We start from the raw sequence: 23,324 nt of genomic DNA on the forward strand, positions 1-23,324 counted from the left end.
TACCCTTTGCCTAATACCAGCCTTTGACTGTGATGGAAAATACCAATAAATTTATTTTATTTATTTTTATTTTTTTGAGACAGAGCCTCTCTCTGTCACTCAGGCTGGAGTGCAGTGGCACCATCTTGGTTCACTGCAACCTCTGCCTCCCAGGTTCAAGCAGTTCTTCTGCCCCAGCCTCCTGAGTAGCTGGGACTACAGGTGTGCACCACCATGCCCGGCTAATTTCTTTGTATTTTAGTAGAGACAGAGTTTTACCATGTTGGCCAGACTGGTCTTGGACTCCTGACCTCAAGTGATCCACCCACCTTGGCCTCCCAAAGTGTTGGGATTACAATCGTGAGCCACCATGCTCAGCCAAGGAAAATACCAGTAAATTTAAATTAAGAAATAGAGTCTCGGATGTGGATGGGGAACTCTGCAAATTCTCCTGCGTCTAAACATCTGGGTGAGAGGAACATAAAATTTGGATTTTGGGAAAAAAATAACCAGCTGAATTTGAAATACTACAAAGGGAAATGACTCTGCAGACATGAGACAAATTGTCATATGGTTTCTAAAATATGTTCTGAAATCAGATTCAGAAAGCTGCTAGAAATTCAACATCTATAACCAATTTCATATTTGATGGCATTTGACTGCCATTCAGCAAAGAGCTTATTTAATGTGAAATAAAGGTGCACAGTATAAAATCAGAGATTCTCCTGGAATGAGAGAATTAGAGAATCTGTACCCTGTCTTTCAGAAATCTGAAGTTCCTTGCGTCTGAATGTGTGGCATACTGCTTGACTTAATTTCTTACAAAAGATTGTCAAGAGATAATTCTTTTCAAGGGCGCAGTCGAATGATGACCATCCACTCTAAGGCATTTTGTTGTCAGCACTTGTGAGTAGTGTCAACAGGGATCTCCTGGCTGCTGGGAACTTGAGATTGGGATGACACTGCAGTTGCATTTCTGTAACAGCATCATTTTCTTTCATCTAGCCCTCACATATTTATTGAGCATCTGTTCCATTCTAGGCAGGACTTGAGAGATTGAAGTGAATAGAGAACACTTGTCCTTAGGGATCTGTTGTAAAATTGGGAGATGAAAATGTTGGTGGGGTGCTGGTAGCTTATGCCTATAATCTCAACACTTTGGGAGGCTGAAGTGGGAGGTCTGCTTGAGCCCAGGAGTTCGAGGGCAGCCTGGGCAACATAGTGAGACCTTGTCTTACTTAAAAAAAAAAAAAAAAAAAAAAAAAAATATATATATATATATATATATCTATAAAAATATATATACACACATATATGTGTATATATATACACACGTATATATGTATATATATCATAAAAAACTATATACATGTAGATTATACATAACATATAATGCCATATATTTGATATGTGTTATATATAATAAAAAAATGCTAGCAAAATATTTGCAGCTACAACTGTGGTGTTCCATGTTCTATAAGGTATATGAAGTTTTGTATCCTTTTTTTCTTAGTATAGCTGCATTCCACATCCTTTTAAAGCAAGAAAAGCCCCATATGTAGGTGAGAATATTCAGGCTAGATAAATTAGGAGGAGTGTTCAGGTCAGCCTCCAGATGGGCTGGTTCTGACTTTCCCTCCCTCCCCAAAAAGGCAGTCTTGAATATTCTTTCTACCTTTAGTTAACACAACTAATTACTTCTCAAACTGACGCTGTGTAGGACTAGGTTTGTTTTTTGCTTTTTGTTTTTTTTCCTCCAACCTGTGGCAGAACAATACTTTTAAAACACAATGCAAATAAATTACTAGTGGCTTATGTTTTATGGGCCTTTATTTTAGCTATTATTAGAGTTAACAGATATAAAATTAGTCAAGTTGCTATGTTCTCAAAAGCTTACTCTATTTCGGTACTTCATGCAGACTGGGACCACACTTTGAGTAATACTGCATTGTATAACACTGTTAAATACAATTGTCCTTAAATTTTCTGTGTTTATATTATTCATCAGCTGTGTCTTTCTGGTGTAGGCTGTTTGGTTATATAGCTTCTTTAATGATTAGTATGTGTTTTTAAAAATAATTCCATGCCTCTTGTTACCTTGAACATTTTCTTTCTTTCTCTTTCCCCCTCCCCTCCATCCCCTTCCCCTTCCCCTTCCCTTTCTTTTTTCTTTTTTTTTCTTTTTTTTTTTGAGCCGGAGTCTTGCTCTGTCACCCAGGCTGGAGTACAGTGGTGCGATATTGGTTCACTGCAACTTCCACCTCCTGGGTTCAAGTGATTCTCCTGCCTCATCCTCCAGAGTAGCTGGGATTACACGCGCCCACCACCACACCTGGCTCATTTTTAAATTTTATTTATTTATTTTTTGAGATGGAGTCTCACTCTGTCGCCCAGACTGGAGTGCAGTGGCGCGATCTCGGCTCACTGCAAGCTCCGCCTCCCAGGTTCACGCCATTCTCCAGCCTCAGCCTCTTGAGTAGCTGGGACTACAGGCACCTGCCACCACGCCTGGCTAATTTTTTCTATTTTTTAGTAGAGACGGGGTTTCACCGTGTTAGCCAGGGTGGTCTCGATCTCCTGACCTCATGATCCGCCTGCCTCGGCCTCCCAAAGTGCTGAGATTACAGGTGTGAGCCCCCGCGCCTGGCCTAATTTTTTAATTTTTTAGTGGAGATGGAGTTTCACCATGTTTTGCAGGCTGATCTTGAACTCCTGACCTCAGTTGATCAGCCCGCCTCGGCCTCCCAAAGTGCTGGGATTACAGGCATGAGCTACCACACCAGCTGGAATGTACTGTATCTTTCAGTCCTTGGGTTAGGCTTGTACGTGTCCTAAAGCATTGAGTTTTGTGGGTGTCTAGTGTTAATAGTATTATAATTGTATTGCAGATATTCCTAGTATTCGGTACTTTCTCTAGAGACCTATTTCTCCATTTTCTTATGTTTTATTTTCTTTCTTTAAAAATTTTTTTATTTTTATATATTTGGATAGTACAAGTGCAGGTTTCTTACATGCTCATATTGGTTAGTGGTGGAGTCTGGGCTTTTAGTGCATCCATCACTTGAATAGTGAACATTGTACACAGAAGGCAATTTTCTGTCCTCACCCCTCCCACTCTCCCACCTTTTGGAGTCTCCAGTGTCTGTTATTCGCTCTGTGTGTCTGTATGTACCCACTCTTTGGCTTCCACTTGTAAGTGGAACATGCAGTGTCTGATTTGGTGATTCGCGTAGGATAATGGGCCCTGGTTCCATCCCTGTTCCCGCACAGACGACTTGTCTTATTTTCATGACCTGTTCTTGCGCTCAACTTCAGTTCAGTGAGACCTGAGATAAAACGAAGGAAAGATGTTCCTGTTGCCTTTTGATTCCTCCTCTTTCTGTGACATGGCAGGCGGTGTTCCAGACTCCTAATTCGTAATGCTTGCGACTATTTTGTTCTGTATTTCTCTGAGTCAAATGTGTGTATTTGAGCATCCGATCACTACATTTCTCATTCACTGGAAGAAGAGAGTGCTCAAAGAGCTTAACAAAAAAGTCACACTCTGAGGGCTCCTGGTTTGAAGTAGGAGTGGTGATTTGATCCTATCCTGTAGCCCTCTGTCTATTTTGGCAAGGAATGCCTTGAGAGACTTCTTTGAACCCGATGTGCGCTCACACGCTGCTGACTCCAGGGTGTTTTGCTACACCCTGTTTTACTCTTGACAAACTACCTCTGGCCTGTTTGACTGGTGCAGGTTTAATTTGGTGCAGTTGAGCTGTGCCTGGTTTCCCTGGTGAACCTGGAGTCCACACTGCTGGATGCCGTCTGTGCTGTCCATTGAGGGGTTACTTAGGTGGTGGAATCTGTTCCCCTATTTTCCACCTGCTTTCCATTTTTTTACCCTTTACTTGAGGTTTTGCCCTTTCCTTGAGGACTCAGCAAAACAGATTGTTTATTTACGTTTTGGGTGGACTGTGTTTTTGGGGATCATTTTATTCTGTAGTTAGTTTTGAAGTCTATACCATTGAGGATTTTGCCTTCCTAATGGATTGAGATGGCAGACAGAGCGAAGGAGAAACCCGCAAAGAGGTATTACTCTTTTTCTGGGACCCCTCAGAAGGATTCGGTGAAGGCGCTAAGGTTTTCAAGGTCATTGAACCTCAAGAGAGCCACTTCAGAAGTCAGCAAAAGGCAGGTTGGTACAGAAACTTCCTCAAAACACTCCTTTAATTTTTTTTTGGTTGGGGAGAGTTGAAAGTCATGCTTACTCTTTGTGTTTATTCCTTAAAAAGTTTCCTGATTAATTTTTGATGATTTTTCTGTTTTTAAAATCATACTGATATTTTCTGTGCTATCAATTCATTTGTGAATGCTTATTATTTATTAGTGTTTATGTTTATTCATTTATTGCAAGGGTTTAAATTACTATATGCCGCAATACTAACAAGTTGTGATGTTAACAGATCCTTATTACTCATATGGAATCTTCTTCTTCTTTTTTTTTTTTTTTTTTTGAGACGGAGTCTCGCTGTGTCACCCAGGCTGGAGTGCAGTGGCGCGATCTCGGCTCACTGCAAGCTCCGCCTCCCGGGTTTACGCCATTCTCCTGCCTCAGCCTCCGAGTAGCTGGGACTACAGGCGCCCGCCACCGCGCCCGGCTAGTTTTTTGTATTTTTAGTAGAGACGGGGTTTCACGGTGTTAGCCAGGATGGTCTCGATCTCCTGACCTCGTGATCCACCCGCCTCGGCCTCCCAAAGTGCTGGGATTACAGGCTTGAGCCACCGCGCCCGGCCACTCATATGGAATCTTTTACTAAAACATGTTTTTAATGAAGACCCTGTTTTTTTACCAAAACATCTCACTAAAAGGGATTAGTTGATTTTTATGTATAACAAAATAATAGAATAAAAGCAAATTAGTGTTTCTGTAATTTCACAGTTCTGTAGATTGTTCAGAATTAAAAATATTTTTTCTGAAGAATACTTTGGGCCAGGCATGGTGGTATGTGCTTGTAATCCCAGCACTTTGGATGGCCGAAGGAGGTGGATCACTTGAACCTAGAAGTTCGAGACCAGCCTGGGCAACATGGTGAAACCACGTCTCTACAAAAAATAGAAACATAGCCAGGCATGGTGGTGCACGCCTATAGGCCCAGCTACTCGGGAGGCTGAGGTGGGAGAATCACCTGAGCCTGGGGAGGTTGAGGCTGCAGTGAGCCGAGATTGCACCACTGCATTCCAGCCTTGGTGACAGAGTGAGACCCTCTCTCAAAAAAATAAAAATTAAAAAATAAAAATTAAAAAAACATTTTTTAAAAAGAGTTCTTTGAAGCTGTTGGATAGATGATAGTATAAGTTTAGGCTATACAATCAATACATAGTGAATCTTTTAACAGTGTTATAAAGATTCCTTTTCTTAATGTTGATGTTTTTGGAACTAGTTTGTAATTACCAAACAACAATAACAGGTAAAAAGTAAAGATTACCCTGCACATAAAATATGCTTTTTTATTTTTACTTTTGGATGAGTGCCATGGGTGATGTGTGCCCTCCAGTGGTCTTTCATTAGAATGGTGATTTTCAAGCTGTGAAACCATTGAGAGTTGGTCATGATATCTGTGTCCCCCTGCCCGGGGAAGAATGGTGCCCTGCAGCATTACGGATAGGTGCTTCAGAACTGTTTCCCTCTTAGTACAAATTCAGTTCAAATGTGTGATATTGATTCTGGCCAGTTTATGAATGATGTGTGTTTTGGGAATATCTTTTAATGGTTTATAGATTGGACACTTAAAATTAATGTGTCATCAGTTCTACACTTACTTTGGTCCTCGTATGTCTGCTAAATCTTATTGTTTTAGTTTCATCTTTTTTTTTTTTTTTTCGAGACAGCATCTAGATCTGTTGCCCAGGCTGGAGTGCAGTGGCGTGACCACAGCTCTTGGTAGTCTCAATCTCCTGGGCTGAAGCAGTACCTCCCACCTCAGCCTCACAAGTAGCTGAGACCACAGGCATGTGCTACCACACCCTGTTAATTTTATTTTTTTTGTAGATATGGGGGTCTCACTATGTTGCCTAGGCTGGTTGCAAACTCATGGTCTCAAGCAATCCTCCTGCCTCAGCCTCTCAAAGTTCTGGGATTATACATGTGAGCCACTGTGCCTGGTCAGTTTAATCATCTTTCTTATATTTTCCTTATTATCATGGACAACACTGAAATACTGAAAATAAATCAAGTCCAAGACATTCCAAATCTCTTAATTATTTTATATATAACTTACTTCCTTCAGCAGAAACTGCCACCATATTGGATGTTTGTTGGTAAAGAATTTTCAGCAAACCTGATTTTCTTCATTGTGATGATATTTTCTTCAAATTAATGTAATTTGAGTAAAGACGCAGAATAAAACCTGTTTTTAAGACTTTAAACCTCCTGTATAGACTATGCAGAAAGTAATACCAGAAATGAATGAGGAAATTCAGAGACTGCCTAAAAGTATTGTTGCTGATTCAGTCGGCAGAATCTTTTTCTCTTCCCTTTTGAAGAATCATAGAGTTTAAAACTGCTTGAACCTGAGGGTGGTGGCCTAAGTGTTGGTATTTGCCAATTGAGAATTTAAGTATGAGTGCCTTGTATTGTTATTAAGAATTTCATGACATTGTTTATAGAAGTAGGGTGTTGACCTAGAGATCTCTGCCAAAACTCAATTTGTCTAATTAAATTCTGCCGAGCATTTCTAACTTCCTTCCCTAAATGACTTCTAATTGCATGTCGTTCCAGTAGTAGTGATGATAATGATGATGTTCTGCCTTTGTAAACATGCCTTTAAATTACTAAGTTCTAATAATCTAAGCTGGCAGGTAAAATGGAATTACTTTTCATCTTATTGATGAGATGTGGCCTTTTGGAGGATGTGTGTGGAGGGGGACATTGCGGGTAGATGAAAAATCATGTAGACTTCTTGTACAAAATTCCTAGATCATTTGTTTATTGTGGGACGGAGCACTGATAAGAAAGACAGACTTTTTCCCCCTCAAGCAGGAACCATCCCCTCTTCAGAGCATTTTGTTTCTCTGCTAGGAGCCAGGATGTGACATTTAAGCAGCCGTGTATTTTCAGTTTTGTGCATCACTTTGTTTGAGGTGAGGTTGCCATAGAAAACGTAAATTTTGAAATTGTTTTGTGTGTGTTTCTTGGGGGAGGGAGATGTAATTGGAATAAGAGTATAATACCTCTGAGATTTGTCAAGAGAATTGAGACCATGCTTTTTCCCTGCTGCTGTTGAGTTATGGAGGCGGAGCCTTGGGTGCGTTCAAGATGGGGCTTCACTCATTGCCTGTGGCCTGCCTTGGTGGCTGAGGAGGGCATTGCTGCTGGCGGTGTGATGGATGTTAACACTGCTTTACAAGGGGTGCTGAAGACCACTCTCGTCCATGACGGCCCAGCACGTGGGATTTCCGGAGCTGCCAGAGCCTTAGACAAGCACCAAGCCCATCTTTGTGTGCCTGTATCCAACTGTGATGAGCGTTTGTGTGTGTTAAGTTGGTGGAGGCCCATGTGCTGAATACCAGATTAGCCTAATTAAAGTTGACGAAAACAAGAAACTAGGGAATGGGTAGGCCTCTGTAATACTGACAGAGGGAAGACCCTGCAGAGTGGCTGGTTGCAGTTGTTTAGTATTTAAGGACTGTGGCAGTTATAAGGAATCTCAGGCCAAGGATGTCATTGAAGAGCACTTTAAATGCAAGAAATGAACAAATAAAACTTTGGCTCACATTCCTCAAAAAAAAAAAAAAAAGTTGGGATATTGTATAAAATGGAATAAAAAAGGAGAAGAAGCAGCTAAAATATCATGTATTGGGGGAGCTTTCTGAGCTCACGGGGTGAGAGGTTCAGTTTATAGCATAGATGATTGAAATTTCTGCCTCAGCAAAAGCAGAACATGGTTTTTGAAGTAAATGGTTGAAATTCATGCATCCAAATGTCTGCATGACTGGGTTCATGGACTTCAATCATCTTCTTTAACACCTATGTTATGATTATCTGTACATCTGAATCTGTATACTGACTTCTAGGTTTTGATTATATAGAAAATAACAACCAAGATGTAGAAGTCATCAGAATGATACAATCTGACAAAGTTGCTTAACAGCAGAAAAACAATGATGCTAACTCAGAAAGTTAGATGATTTTTAAAAATTCAACGAAAAAGCTTTAAAAGCTGTTATTAGAGATTTATAGATTATAGCTTACCTGTTAAAAAGACTTCCTTTTCAGAGAGATATTAATAGAAGACACAACTCAAAATAACTCTGCCTTGATCTTGTAAGGCCTTAAGGTAATTGTGAATTCCCTTGCTAGAAAAGGTAAGAAGCAAAGCAAATTGGGCGGATTTTGTATTTAAGCAATCTAGAGATTTATAATAGCTATTATGTGCATATACATGTGTGAAGACAACATAGTAAGGTGTGTTGTTTTATAGTTTTCTATGTTCTACTCAAATTGGCTTGCAGTAGAATTATAGTTAAATTGATGCAGGGCAGGTAAGCCTCAAAATTGGGCTTAGACTGGGAAGGTTCTTGGCTTTGCTCAGGAAAGAATTCAAGAGTGAGGGCCGGGCACTGTGGTTCACGCCTGTAATCCCAGCACTTTGGGAGGCTGAAGCAGGTGGATCACCTTAGGTCAGGAGTTCAAGACCAGCCTGGCCAACATGGTGAAACCCCGTCTCTACTAAAAATACAAAAATTAGCCAGGCGTGGTGGTGGGCGCCTGTAATCCCAGCTACTCAGGAGGCTGAGGCAGGAGAATCGCTTGAACCCAGGAGATGGAGGTTGCAGTCAGCCGAGATTGCACCACTGCACTCCAGCCTGGGCAACAGAGTAAAACTTTGTCTCAAAAAAAAAAAAAAAAAAAAAAAATTCAAGAGTGTGCAGGTTGGTGGAAGAAAACAGCTTTATTGAGGCTGTAGTGTTACAGCTCTGTGACTGCTCCCGCAGAGCAGAGCTACCTGCTAGGCAGTGCATGCAGGGTGACAGCTCAGGGGCAGTTCTACAGTCATTTTTTTTTTTTTTTTTTGAGACGGAGTCTCGCTCTGTCGCCCAGGCTGGAGTGCAGTGGCGCGATCTCGGCTCACTGCAAGCTCCGCCTCCCGGGCTTCCGCCATTCTCCGGCCTCAGCCTCCCGAGTAGCTGGGACCACAGGCGCCCGCCACCTCGCCCGGCTAGTTTTTTGTATTTTTTAGTAGAGACGGGGTTTCACCGTGTTCGCCAGGATGGTCTCGATCTCCTGACCTCGTGATCCGCCCGTCTCGGCCTCCCAAAGTGCTGGGATTACAGGCTTGAGCCACCGCGCCCGGCCTACAGTCATTTTTATACCCACTTTTAATTAATGCAAATTAAGGGACAGATTATTCAGATATTTCTAGAAAAAAGGTGGTAACTTTCAGGTGTTGCTGTGGCAGTGTTAAACTGTCAAGGAGCTGGTGGGGATGTCTTGTGGAGAGGTGCTTTTTATACGGTCGTTCTTTTTACAATAGACAGTGTTACTTTTTGTTAGTAAGATAACCAGGATAATTTTAAGTACAAAACTGTTCATCAAAAAATATTAAAACATACCTATGTTCTGGCTAAGTGCTGTGCTAGAAAGAGAACTACTTGTTAAGAATCTGTAACAAGTTGGGAATTAGAACTCTCCTCCTGTGGGGTTTTTTTTTTTTTTTTTTGATGCAGTGTCTCACTCTGTCTTCCACGCTGGAGTGCAGTGGCACAATCTTGGCTCACTGCAGCCTCTTCCTCCTGGGTTCAAATGAGTCTTCAGCCTCCCACATAGTTGGGATAACAAGCATGCATGACTACGCCTGGCTAATTTTTGTGTTTTTAGTAGAGATGGGGTTTCACCGTGTTGCCCAGGCTGGTCTCAATTTCCTGTCTCGATCTCTTCTCTTCTCTGTCTCTTGTTTGTAGTGGAGAGAATAACTTTGATTCCTAAATAGAAAACAGAATATATGTGTGTGGATACTTGTAGTGTGTTTATTGTCTTCATTACTAGTTTCCTAATCATAGCAGAAAAGGTGGTGTTCGCTACCAATGTCACCCCAGCCCTAAAGGAGTAATGTGTTCTTTTTTTTTGAGATGGAGTTTTGCTCTGTCGCCCAGGCTGTGCAGTGGCACCATCTCGGCTCACTACAAGCTCTGCCTCCTGGGTTCACACTGTTCTCCTGCCTCAGCCTCCCGAGTAGCTGGGACTACAGGCGCCCGCCACCACGCCCGGCTGATTTTTTGTATTTTTAGTAGAGACGGGGTTTCACCGTGTTAGCCAGGATGGTCTCGATCTCCTGACCTCGTGATCCGCCCGCCTCGGCCTCCCAAAGTGCTGGGATTACAGGCATGAGCCACCACCTGGCCTGAGTAATGTGTTTTTGCTAAGTTTGTGACATTGCTTTCCTGTGTAAATATGAAAATATTCTGAAACTTGATTTCTTGTTACTCTTGTGTTGTGCAAATTGTGTGTTCTGGCTTCCTTTACCAACCACAAGTAATGAGAGGTTCCACAACTTAAATATAATTCATATTTTCTAGGATAGCTTATAATTTTTGAAATAATTAAGTTTAGCTTTATGTAACTAGGTAAAAATGTGCATACCACAGTACTCAAGATACTAGTTTAAAATGAAAAAAAAGAAAAAACACTTTAGGTTTTTGCTATGTTTAGTTTAATCTGTGGCAAATAAGCTTTCTTCCAAAAGCATGCTCTCCCCAGATAGAGAGATTCCTGATTTGGTTTGAAGCAGGTTCTCCTTAGTTATTTTTAAGGAAATATTATGCAGTGTGTTGAACATTATTTTTAAGGAAATATTATGCAGTGTGTTGAGCATTAATTCTTCCAGTGCTTCCCGGTTCTCTGTTCCCGGAAATGGAAGCCAAGTTTAAACTATTCTGAGATAACGTTGGATTTAAGAATATAATATTTTAGATCACTGAAGCCCTAGATGTTAAAGAGAAATGAAGTACACGTAGGTGAGAGAAAGGATGGAATTTATCATCCTAGAGGTATTAACAACAAAAAAGATTGCTGAATACAGTTCAGTCAAGAAAGAATCAGGCAGGTCAAGGTCTTTAAGCTTTACCCTTATTCCACGTCCCTTATTCCAGATAGAATTTTTGCCACTTCATAATACTAATCAAGCAGGCAGCAGATGTCAAAGTACAGGAGGATCAACATGGAACCATTGCTTATTTTGAAGAAAAAAAACGTAGCTCATTTAGTTAGAGGATTAATACATATTTCCCGAAAGGCAACAGTTCTTCTACAAGGAACATACTTGTTACATGTTTTTAGAAATAGGGCCTCGCTCTGTTACCCAGGCTAGGGTGCAGTAGTGTGATCATAGCTCACTGTAGCCTCGAACTCCTGACCTCAAGCAATCCTCCTGCCTTGGCCTGTCAAAGTGCTAGGATTACAGGCATGAGCCAGTGCACTGGGCCATTCGTGTGTTTAATAATACCAAGTGGATATAATGCAGTTAAAGTTAGGAAACAGGGTACATACTGAGAACTGTTAGTTACATGATTATATGATCACAGCGAGGAGCTGTTTCTGTAAGATCAGAATGAATGGAGCATGCTGCCTGGGAACCTGTAGCTGCTTGTTTAGAATGAGTGGGTGCTCAGCTGGTGGTAAATTTTTTGTTTACCTTTTTGGGTTGTGAACTAACTGCACTGTAATTTATGTTAATTTGTGCTTTAAAAGTCTTAAGGGTTGTGCTCGATCTTAAGTGTGGGTGAGAAAGATAAAAATTATGCATAAATACTAATGGCAGTCATGAAAGGGAGAGAGGTTATTCTTTTTGGAAAAAAAGAGAATCCTCCTCTGTCACCCAGGCTGGAGTGTAGTGGCGTGATCATGGCTCAGTCCAGCCTCGAACTCCTGGGCTCAGGTGATCCTTCTGCCTCAGCCTCCCAGTAGCTGACAGGCATGCACCATCATACCTGGCTAATTTTTTACTTTTTGTACAGATGGGGTTCCCTGTGTTGCCCAGGCTGGTCGTGAATGCCTGTCCTCCAGCAATCCTCACACCTTGGCCTCCAAGGTTATCCTTTTGAATAAAAGTCATATGTAACTAAGCCCAGTTATTTGTGATATGTAAATCTTAAGAGTTATATCTTTAGAACTGTAAAGCGTGTTTTTGTAATTCATGACCTACTTCTTTTTTTCCTTAGGAGTGCTACTTCTGAATTCTTGCAGAAGTACAGATTGATTGTACAGTTAATGCTGATCTCTGCAAAAGATAGAACAACTTACATTAACTCTGAAAAGAATCAGTTCTCCCTGATGTGGAAATACATATAACCTTATTTTGGCAAGCATTTTACCCCTTTCAGTTTCTACTTTTCCTGATGTTTAAATTTATCTTGTGGCCTTGTATGGTGATAGGAACTCCTTGGTATTTTTCTTGATTTTAGTTTTCTTCTGCAGTTTGAAAGATTGTATTCATTGCTGTGATGCGTATAAGATTTCTTAGTTTTTTACCACTATAGTTCAATATGAAATACCAAAAAATTTTGAAGTTTTTTTAAAATTAAGATTTCAATATTGAGGCCTAGACGAATGCATTACTTGAGGAAGGAGGTTTTAAATTCATCCTATTTAATGTGAAAGTTTGACTTGCATGCATCACTTTATTTTTCCCTACCAAAATCAACATTTTATAGTGTTAGAATATCTATCGATATGTTTGGGTTACCTGACTCAAACCTATTTCTTAAAAGCAGAAAGCAGTTAACTATTTCCTTATAATGTTTCTCCACTTCCATTGGAGCCATGACATTGCAACAGAAATTATATTCGCAGGCAAAGTTCCACAGCAACTGTCTTATGCTATGTGTTGCAGCCTAAACGCTTATTTCTTTTGATTTGAAGGCTGTAATTCTTACTGTGAATCTCAGTAACTTTTGCAAGAGCAGCCATTGACAGGTGCCCGCCATCTCTCTAGCCAGATGCTACCTCATCTGCCTCTGTCGGATGACTCTGGAGTTGGTCTGGTCTCAATTTAGTAAAGCTTGATGGCTGCTGATGTGTTGCTAAAGTAATCAGTTGTAAAATGAGGAGCTAGAAATGCATTCTTGTCTTTTCTGGGAGGTCCAGTTACACACAGCTTCAGGTTAATGACGATCCAAGTTCCTTCCCTGTTTGTGTCTTAAAAACAAGATTGAAAGCATAAACAAAACCAACAACAAAGTTCTTTGATCAAGGGAAGGGATTACGACTGTTCACAGATGGAATTGGATCGGACCCTGAATTCTTATAGCTTGCTTTGGCTTTGTCATTTAGTCTAGGATTTCTTAGTCTAGGATTTCTTTCACTAGGGGCTTTTAGATATTCTAAAACATGCACACATTCACACATCCCACCCCATAGATGCCCAGAAACCACTTAGGACTCGCTGAATCAGAATCTCCAGTGGTAGTGGGATGGGGCTGGGGCTAGTCAGGTACCCTCACTCCCTCCCTCAAAGGTCCCGAAGTGAATCTGACCTAAACACTGCCAGGTGAAAAAACTGAAGTCTAGAGTGGCCAGGCGATATGAAGATAATAGAACTGTTTAGCGACAGATTTGAGAAAGAAGCCATGGCATTTGAGCATATGCTCTGTGCTCACCCCAGTAAGAAATCATAAGCATAGTGGTGCAGATCACCTGCCTGAGAGCCAGCGGTGGCCTGGTGAGCCGGTGTGCACGTGCTGACTGGTATTAGCGTCAGCTTTCATGAAGGCGTCCCTTGTGTTTTGAGGCTTCTCAAGTTCTGAGGAAGCACTTGCAGCTTCGCAGAGGTGCCTGTGCGTGGAGATGGGAGGCTAGCCACCAACTGCTGCTCAGATTACCAGGCCAGAGAGATGGTGTTTATCGGTGGTAACAGTACGGATAAGCCACCTGCTTTGGGATCAAAATTAAAAAGTCAATATACAAATGTCTAACCTGGTGACTAATAAAGAATCACTCAGCCCTGTTAACATAAACTATGACTTTATTCTTGTTAGCCATTTTCTGGTTATCTTTCATTGAATGACCTTTTCACTATAAATCTTTTAGACACGCAAGTAGCTTTGTCAAAGAGTACTGTATTTTTATTCTTCCTAGTAGAATTTTACTTTTATCATAGGATCGAAAGCCAAATTTTAAACAAATGCTTTTGGAATTTTTTTTGTACCTATGTTTGAGGACCACGTGAGGTGTCAGATACCTTAGATAATTTTTTTTTTAAAAAATCACATTTTGATGCAGATACTCAGAACATCAAATCATTAAATTGTGTGAAAATAAGTATTTTATGAAGGGTCCTGTTCCTTTTCATTTGTTGCAAGCAAATTATCACCTCCTTCTCTCTTAGAGTGCATAATTTTGTTAGTAGGTATGGTAATTTTTTCTGTGTGTTTTTTTTTTTTTTTTTTTTAAAATAAGATGTTTTAAAAATTGTGTAAATGTAAGGAATACAAATGCAGTTTTGTTACATGGATATGTTGTGTGGTGGTGAATTCTTGGCTTTTAACCATCATTCAAATAATGTATGTTGTTGTACCCATGAAGTACTTTCTCATCCCTCACCCCCTCCCATCCTCCCACCCTCCTGAGTCCCCACCATCTATCATTCCACACTCTGTGTCCATGTGTATACATTATTTAGCTTCCATTTATAAGTGAGAACGTGTGATATTTGACTTTCTGAGTTGTTTCACTTTGAATAATGGCCTCCAGTTCCATCAGTATTGCTGCAAAAGACATGATTTCATTCTTTTTTATGGCTGAATAATATTCAATTGTGTCTATATACCACACTCTCTTTATCCAGTCATCTGTTGTTGGACACTTAGGTCGATTCCCTATCTTTGCTATTGTTTCTAGTGCTGAGATACATATATGAGTGCAGGTATCTTTTTGGCGTAATGATTTCTTTTCCTTTGGGTATATACCTGGTAGTGAGATTGCTGGATCAAATGGTAGTTGCAATTTTAGTTCTTTGGGAAATCTCCATGTTGTTTTTCATAGAGGTTGTACTAATTTACATTCCCACCTGTTTTAATCTGTTCTGTTCACTGCTATATCCCCATGTCCGAGAACAATGTTCATAAGCATTCAGTAAACATTTGTTGAATGAATGAATGAATGGAATGGAAATGAACTAATACACAATCTATCTTTGCCTTGAGAAGGTCCTATTATGCAAATAAGTTTCTCTTTTTTAAAAAAATCAAACTTTTAAAAAATTTTAGTAGAGAGGGGGTTTTGATATGTTGCCCAGCCTGGTCTTGAACTCCTGGGCTCAGGCGATCCTCCCACTGCAGCATCCAAAAGTACTGGGATTACAGGCATGAGTCACTGGGCCTGGCCATGTTTTTCTTCTTTTGCTTATCAATGAAGATTAAATATGTACCATAAGATATAACTTGGAAGATAAAAGGCTTTGGAGTGTTCTCTTCTTCCTGTGTTTGAATATATGTATTGTGGGAGTCACAATAATGAATGCTATAGAGCCAGATTTGGAGGAGGAGAGGTGTCTGTTTTTCATCATCTTCTCTCTGCTCTTCCTAGATTTTGAACTCTCTTGAAGCTACTCACATGGATGTGAACTGTGATAGATAACACTCCTAGTTCAGATCTTTGATATGATGCAGTAACAATGCTTCAGTTACACTGAGCAGGTTATATCAGGCAGAGAGCACCCACAAAATCCCATGATAGACAATACTGTAATGAAAAGAGAAGGGTTCTCCATAGGAACGTATTTTTGTGCTAGTAACCACAGAACTTTTTTGATAAGGCCAAGAAATTTACTGAACTTTTTTGATAAGGTCAAGACATTTGCCGGAAAAGAGGCTTGTCTTGGCACACAGTCCTGGAGTCTTCATGGTTTTCGTTTGTAGTTGTTGTAGATGAGAAATTGTTTCTTGCTGAGCTGTTTTTTTTCTTGCATTTGTGAACCCATAGTAGTTACTCTCTTGCTTATTTTTCCACCTTGACCATTTCAGGCCGCTTGAAGACAATCCATATCCATCCTCACTCCATGAAGGAAGTTAAAGGCTGAGCAGGAGACGTGCACCATGAGTGTACTGCACCTCCTCCTCCTCTGGTTTCAGAACATCCCTCCTTCTCATTCCCTTTTATGTGACGTTGGAACATTAAAGCAGCAGGTGATTTCTCCGTCAGGCCCCACGGAGGAGAATGGAGCTTAGCATGATGTATTACCCTGATGATAAATAATATCATCACAATATTATTTGTTTCTTGTGGAATTGAAAAAAAAACATTAGCCTCAGTGGCTGATATTTATATTCTGCTTAATTTACCATGCCTGTTCAAGCTGGCTGTCAATTTTGGGGCTGGTCTTACTGGACTGCACTAGAAAGATGAGTTTGTCCGATATCACCCCTATATGAATGCCTTCATGCTTAGAATCATCTAGCAAATACTTTTCAAATGTGGCTAGAAACAAAATGATCTTAAATCATTTGGCATTTTTCAGTGCCAAAGACTATCAAGTATCTTTTTTTCCCCCATTGTGTTTTTATGGTTCAGTGATGAATAGGTGACAGTTTTGTAGCCTTAAATTCCTGCACTACTATCAGTAACACCATGGTAAGTGCCACTGCAGAGAAAGGCACCATTGATCTTCCCACCACTGCCTCCGGGATGCTTTAGACATTGATAAATGTGCTTTGTGAAACCCTGTGGGAAAGGTTTAGTCTATTCTTTCTTTAGAAATGAAACTTTTATTTTTGACCTATTGGCATTTCTTTAGCAGAAATATCACTCCTACCAGCTATCTAGATTTGCTGCAGATGATTTGTTCTTTTTAATGTTTGAATTTTGTTCTTGGATTTTCAAACCTATTTCTCAACATACATATCAATAATCTTGTTATACACTGTCTGTTCTGTGTTGCCCAGGCTGGAGTGTGGTGGTGTGATCTCAGCTCACTGCACCCTCTGCCTCCTGGGTCGCCTCCCAGGTTCAAGCGATTCTCGTGTCTCAGCCTACTGAGTAGCTGGGATTACAGGCGTGCGCCACCACATTAGCTAAGTTTTGTATTTTTAGTAGAGACAAGGTTTCACCATGTTGGCAGGCTGGTTTCAAATTCCTGTCCTCAGGTGATCCAGCTGCCTCGGCCTCCCAAAATGCTGGGATTACAGGTGTGACTCACTGCACCCAGCCAAGCTTAGAATATTTCTGAAATATTCTGAAAGGTCTGAATTTTTTTTTTTTTTTTTTTTTTTTTAGGGGCAGGGGTAGGTGAGGTGGAAGGTTCTGTATGCAAATCAAGGTCTGGTTTCCAAATTAGGTCCTCCAAACAAAGTCTGATTGAAAACTGAAGGCTTCAGGTTTTGGAACTGTCAATCCCATGTTAGATGTGCCTGCCCTGTCCCTCTCTTCCTGCCTGGAGGGCTGAGGGTGAGGTGAAGGAGTACAGAAGCAGAAGCACAACACTTGAGGAATCCTTTTATGGACTCCTGGAGGTTAGTAAGGATGGACCTAAGTATCTGGCAGTGTGCTCGGAGTTTTCTTGAGCAATTCCTCGAGTGCCACCTAGAGTCTAATGGTAATACTGAATTAACTTCTAAGCTTTGTCAAGGAGCATGAAGAACTTGAGATTCTCATACATTTTTGTTCTGTATCCTGAAGAGACGCAATAGTAATTGGAATCAGGATCAGTTTCTGGCTGTTTGATCAGCCATGTAATTAGTCAGCATGGTATGAATATATACATGCCAGAGTTCAGTAATGTACCTTCTGTACTTAAATGGTGATTTTTCTTTTTTTGAGAATTGGCTTCTATTTAAGGATAAAGAAATCAGTGGTTCATGAAAACATGGGAATTTTTTTTCTCTTCTTCTTCTTCTTTTTTATGATAAGATCTTGCTCTGTCATCCAGGCTAGAGTGCACTGGTATAATCCTGGCTTACTGTAGCCTCCTGGGCTCAGCTATCCTCCCGCATCAGCCTTCAGCCTTCCAAGTAGTTGGGACTACAGGCATATGCCACCATGCCTGGCTAATTTAATTTTTTTTTTTTTTTTGGAGAGTCAGGGTCTCACTTGGTTGTCAGACTGATCTCAAATCCTGGCTTCAAGTAATCCTCTTGCCTTGGCCTCCCATGGTGCTGGAATTATAGGTGTGAACACCCAGCCTAGAATTTTTCTTTTCTTTTTCTTTTTCTTTTCTGAGATGAAGTCTCAAAAAGCCCAGACTGGAGTGCAGTGGCACCATCTCAGCTCACTGCAACCTCTGCCTCCCGGGTTCAAGTGATTCTTCTGCTTCAGGCTTCTGAGTGGCTGGAACTACAGGCGTGTGCCACAATGCCAGGCTACTTTTCATATTTTTAATAGAGACGGGGTTTCACCATATTGGCCAGGCTGGTCTTGAACTCCTGACCTCGTGATCTGCCTGCCTCGCCCTCCCAAACTGTTGGTATTACAGGTGTGAGCCACTGTGCCAGGCCCATCATTTCTTTTTTATTTTTATTGTTTTGAGATGTAGTTTCACTCTTGTTGCCCAGGCTGGAGTGCAATGGCACAATCTCGGCTCACTGCAACCTCTGCCTCCTGGGTTCAAGTGATTCTCCTGCCTCAGCCTCCTGAGGAGCTGGGATAACAGGCATGCACCACCACTCCCGGCTTTTTTTGTTTGTTTTTTTCAGTAGATACGTGGCTTCTCCGTGTTAGTCAGGCTGGTCTCGAACTCCTGACCTCAGGTGATCCGCCCGCCTTGGCCTCCCAAAGTGCTGGGATTACAGGCATGAGCCACTGCGCCCGGCCTTAGAATTTCTTTTTAAGTATGATTATCCCCTAGCTTATTTGAATTGCTATTTTAATAAACACATTCTGGAAATCTTAATTATTATTAACTTTAACTGAGTGTATTAGGCATGAAAAGTTAGGCAGATTTTTTTTTTTATTAAAAAAATACTTTGTAATTGTGATTTTACTTATGTTGCCTCTACTCAGTAGGATCCCCTTCCCTCTTACCCTCTCTTTCCCTCCCTGTCTCTCCCTCTCTCTTCACACACATACCACACCCACCCACCAGGAAGCAGTTCTGTACTGTCTGCCAATTCTCTGTAAGCCATCATAGAAGAGAAGTGAATCAGAGGAGGGGATTCAACGTTCTCCACACTAAGACCTGCCTGGCACACACCTTCACAGCTTTTTCTGAAATGACAGACTGTAGCAATTGCCAATTTGACTAAGAAAATGTTTTCTGGGCCAGGCACAGTGGCTCATGCCTGTAATCTCAGCACTTTGGGAGGCCAAGGTGGGCGGATTACCTAAGGTCAGGAGTTCAAGACCAGCCTGGCCAACATGGTGAAACCCTGTCTCTACTAAAAATATAAAAATTAGCTGGATGTGGTGGTGCATGCCTGTAATCCCAGCTACCCGGGAGGCAAAGGATGCTGTGAGCTGAGATCATACCACTGCGCTCCAGCCCGGGCAACAGAGGGAGACACTGTCAAAAAAAAAAAAAGACGCAGTGGCTCACACCTGTAATCCCAGCACTTTGGGAGCCCGAGGTGGACCAATCACAAGGTCAGGATTTTGAGACCAGCCTGACCAACATGGTGAAACCCCGCCTCTACTAAAAATACAAAAATTAGCTGGGCCTGGCGGTGCACACCCGTAATCCCAGCTTCTCAGGAGGCTGAGGCGGGAGAATCGCTTGAACCCGGGAGGCAGAGGTTGCAGTGAGCCGAGATCATGCTACTGCACTCCAGCCTGGGCAACAGAGTGAGACTCTGTCTCAAAAAAAAAGAAAAAAGAAAAAGGTTTCCGATTGCCTTTGCTATCGATTCAGACAGTGACATAACCAAATGTATTAAAAACAAGAACTTGCACCTCTGGTCTCTTTGGTCTTGGCGGCAGAAGCGAGGTGAGGAAGGGAGTGTCATCCTTAAGGAAGCATTGCAGCCGGACACACTCCCTGTGCTGCTGTGGCCCTGAGGCCCCAGCCTACTAAGCCAAGAGAAGGCAGAACTGGAGTGCCAAGGCGAAAAGACGAAGCAACACCAGGGCTGGTCGAATGAGGCGCCTAAACATTGTACACTGCAGATTCAGGCCCGGGCTTCATGGAGGGCAGCACCCAGTCCCAAAGGCCAGCTACTGTAGCCTCCAGCTTGTCTTCAGAATTTCAGTAATTGGTCACGGAATACATGTTCTGGTTTTTTCTTTTAAAGAATTCTTTGGGAATAACAAAAACTGAGGGGGAAATGAAAAGTTTTGTGGATGAATGGAAGAATGACACAGCTTCTTTAAAATGTTTGACACTTCTGGAACCTCTGAAGCACAAACAGGGCACCACTCCCCTGTGTTCAGTGGGCCTGTCAGCTCCATTTTCGTCTAAAATCAGATGCTTGGAAGTAGAGAAGGAACTTTTTTTTTAATTTTTAATTTTTGTGGATACATATTAGGTGTGTATATTTATGAGGCATAAGAGATATTTTGGTACAGACATGTGATGGCTAATAATCACATGAGAGTAAATGGGTTATCTGCCCCAAGCATTTATCCTTCATGTTACAAAGCTCTGTTGCCCAGGCTGGAGTGCAACGGTGCGATATCAACTCACTGCAACCTCCACCTCCCGAGTTCAAGCAATTCTCCTATCTCAGCCTCCCGAGTAGCCAAGATGACAGGCATGCACCACTACGCCTGGCTATTTTTTGTATTTTTAGTAGAGACGGGGCTTTGCCATGTTGCCCAGGCTGGTCGCGAACTCCTGAGCTCAGACAGTCTGCCCGCCTCGGCCCTCCCAAAGTGCTAGGATTATAGGCGTGAGCCACTGCACCTGGCCTCTTTTAGTTATTTTAAATGTACAATGAAATTATTGTTGACTATAGTCACCCTGCTCTGCTAGCAGATACTAGTTCTTATTCATTCTTTCTAACTATATTTTTGTACTCTTTAACTCCACTCCCCTGCTCCCAGCCCCACACCCTTCCCAGCCTCTGCTAACTATCATCTTACTCTCTATTTCCATGAATTTAGTTGTTTTAATTTTTAGCTCCCACAAATGAATGAGAACATGCGATGTTTGTCTTTCTGTGCCTGGCTTGTTTCACTTAACGTAATGATCTTCAGTTTGATTTTTTTTTTTTTTTGTCCTGAGATAGTTTCTCACTGTCACCCAGGCTGGAGTGCAGTGGCACTATCTCACCTCACTGCAACCTCGGCCTCCCAGATTCAAAGGATTCTCCTGCCTCAGCCTCCCGAGTAGCTGGAATTACAGGCACCTACTACCACACTGGGCTAATTTTTGTATTTTTAGTAGAGATGGGGTTTCACCATGTTGCCCAGGCTGGTCTCGAACTCCTGGCTTCAAGTGATCCTCTTGCCTCTGCCTCCCAAAGTGCTGGGATTACAGTTGCGAGCCACCGCACCTGGCTGATCTCACTCTTTTTTATGGCTGAATAGTAACTCCATTGTGTGTTTGTACCGGATTTTCTTTATTATATATGAAGCTTCTTCTATATATATGAAGTTCATTCATCTGTTGATAGAAACTTAGGTTGCTTCCAAATCTTGGCTATTGTGAATAGTGCTGCAATGAACACTGGTGTGCAGATACCTCTTTGATGTACTGATTTCCTTTATTTGGAGTATATACCCAGCAGTGTGATTGCTGGATCATGTGATAGCTCTATTTTTAGTTTTTAAGGAACCTCCAAACTGTTTTCTATTGTGGTTGTACTAATTTACATTCCTACCAACAGTGTATGAAGTTTCCTTTTTCTCCACATCCTTGCCAGCATTTGTTATTACCTGTCTTTTGGGTAAAAGCCATTTTAACTGCGGTGAGATGATATCTCGTTGTAGTTTTGATTTGCATTTTTCTGATGATCAGTGATGTTGGGGAAAGGGAACATTTTGAGAATGAGGAATACTGATGAAAGGATCAGAAGTTCATTTTAGGAACTCTGAGATGTCAGCCGAGCAATTGTCTTAAGTAGCTCCCTGCCTGGTAGTAGCCTTCACGGTTAGGCCTGCAGGTCAAAGGAGCAGAATTTGACCCTCTCCCCAGGCTGCTTATGTGCAGGATCTGGCTGCAGGATCTTCTTTCCAGTGGGACTTGCAGGTTAGAAATCTGCCTCTTTCTTGGACTGCTGCACTACTCCATGATTGGGAACCTTTATCTAACATTGATTGGATAAAACCTTCTACACTGACTTGTCTGAAAGCCAGAGCCTCTTTTCTCTGTTATCTCATTTACTGTCTGGGCGGTCCCTCCTTTGACAGCTGTTTTGCCCAAGATTTGATAATAATTCTGATCTCTGTGATTCTTTAATTGTAGACCATTGAATCTGGATGAAGGCCAGATGATGGATGAACCATAGCCAGACCCAGTTTTTGCTGCAGATGAATAAATAGGTCATGTTCATTCTTGCTTCTTTCCCCTTTATTCTATGCAATGAAACATTCAGCTCTACTAATAGCTCTCACTTGCTTTTTCTAACCTCCGTAGAAAATAGATTTGCCCCTGTTTTTCTCCTACCAAGTTGCTTCGCGTTAATTAACTCCATCAGGCCATCAGAGCGGTGGTTAGCCAATTCATGTTCTTTCATCAAATTTGGGGAAAAAAGGGGACCCCAATCAGGCATGATCAATACAAAAGTTTGACATTTGCACTGTGTAAATGTCCCGAGGTACTTTATTTGTACATTTCTTTTAGCATATTTGAAACTGTATTGTTTCATAATAAACTGTTCCTTTATTAATTATAGATGAGTAGCTTTGTCAGCACCTTGGGTACAAGAAATGTATCTTTTTGTTCCTTGTTTCTCAAGTAGAGTGATTATAGCTTCAATTAAAAATGAGTTTTTATCTGAGATTCCCATGATGCTCTGAAGGGCTATCTTATGTCAAAAGCTGAAAACCTCTGTGTTACACAGAATCCTCAAACTATCTCTACCAGTTCCATTAGTCATAATCTGAGTGTTTCTGCCCCATGTAAAAAGCGAATTTAATGTGCAAAAGAAACGAATGTTGTCAATTCAATTTTTTTAAAGAGTAACACTTATTTACATTACTATTTCATTATGTCAGTAGTTTCAGCTCCTCAGTGGTAGTATTGAGTATTAGGAATATATTGGCACACAACCAAAAAAAAATTTAAAAAATTATAATGAAACACAGTATTTCCATGTCATGTTTTAAAATAATTTTCCAGTCTGGAAACAGCCAAGCATAGCTTCTGTTTTGTGCCTTAGTTCCTTGCATTCTTGCTGTGCAGGAATTGCTATCCTGTTTGGTACTGATGGAATCTGGTATTGGCAACTTCAGCCAAGGGATGCCTAGTGGTTGCTGAACTTACACTTTCTAACCCTGAGAG

At 41.3% G+C, this 23,324-nt stretch overlaps 1 protein-coding gene and 1 pseudogene across 31 annotated transcripts in view; both read left to right on the forward strand.

Annotated features, from left to right (window-relative positions):
• Positions 1 to 23,324, forward strand: part of PARD3 (par-3 family cell polarity regulator) — a 711,028-nt gene that overhangs the window by 138,920 nt on the left and 548,784 nt on the right. The window lies entirely within an intron of this gene.
• Positions 6,062 to 8,637, forward strand: LOC108587569 (annotated as a pseudogene).

Source organism: Papio anubis, chromosome 11, assembly GCF_008728515.1.
Source record: "Papio anubis isolate 15944 chromosome 11, Panubis1.0, whole genome shotgun sequence".
NCBI classification, from domain to species: domain Eukaryota; kingdom Metazoa; phylum Chordata; class Mammalia; order Primates; family Cercopithecidae; genus Papio; species Papio anubis.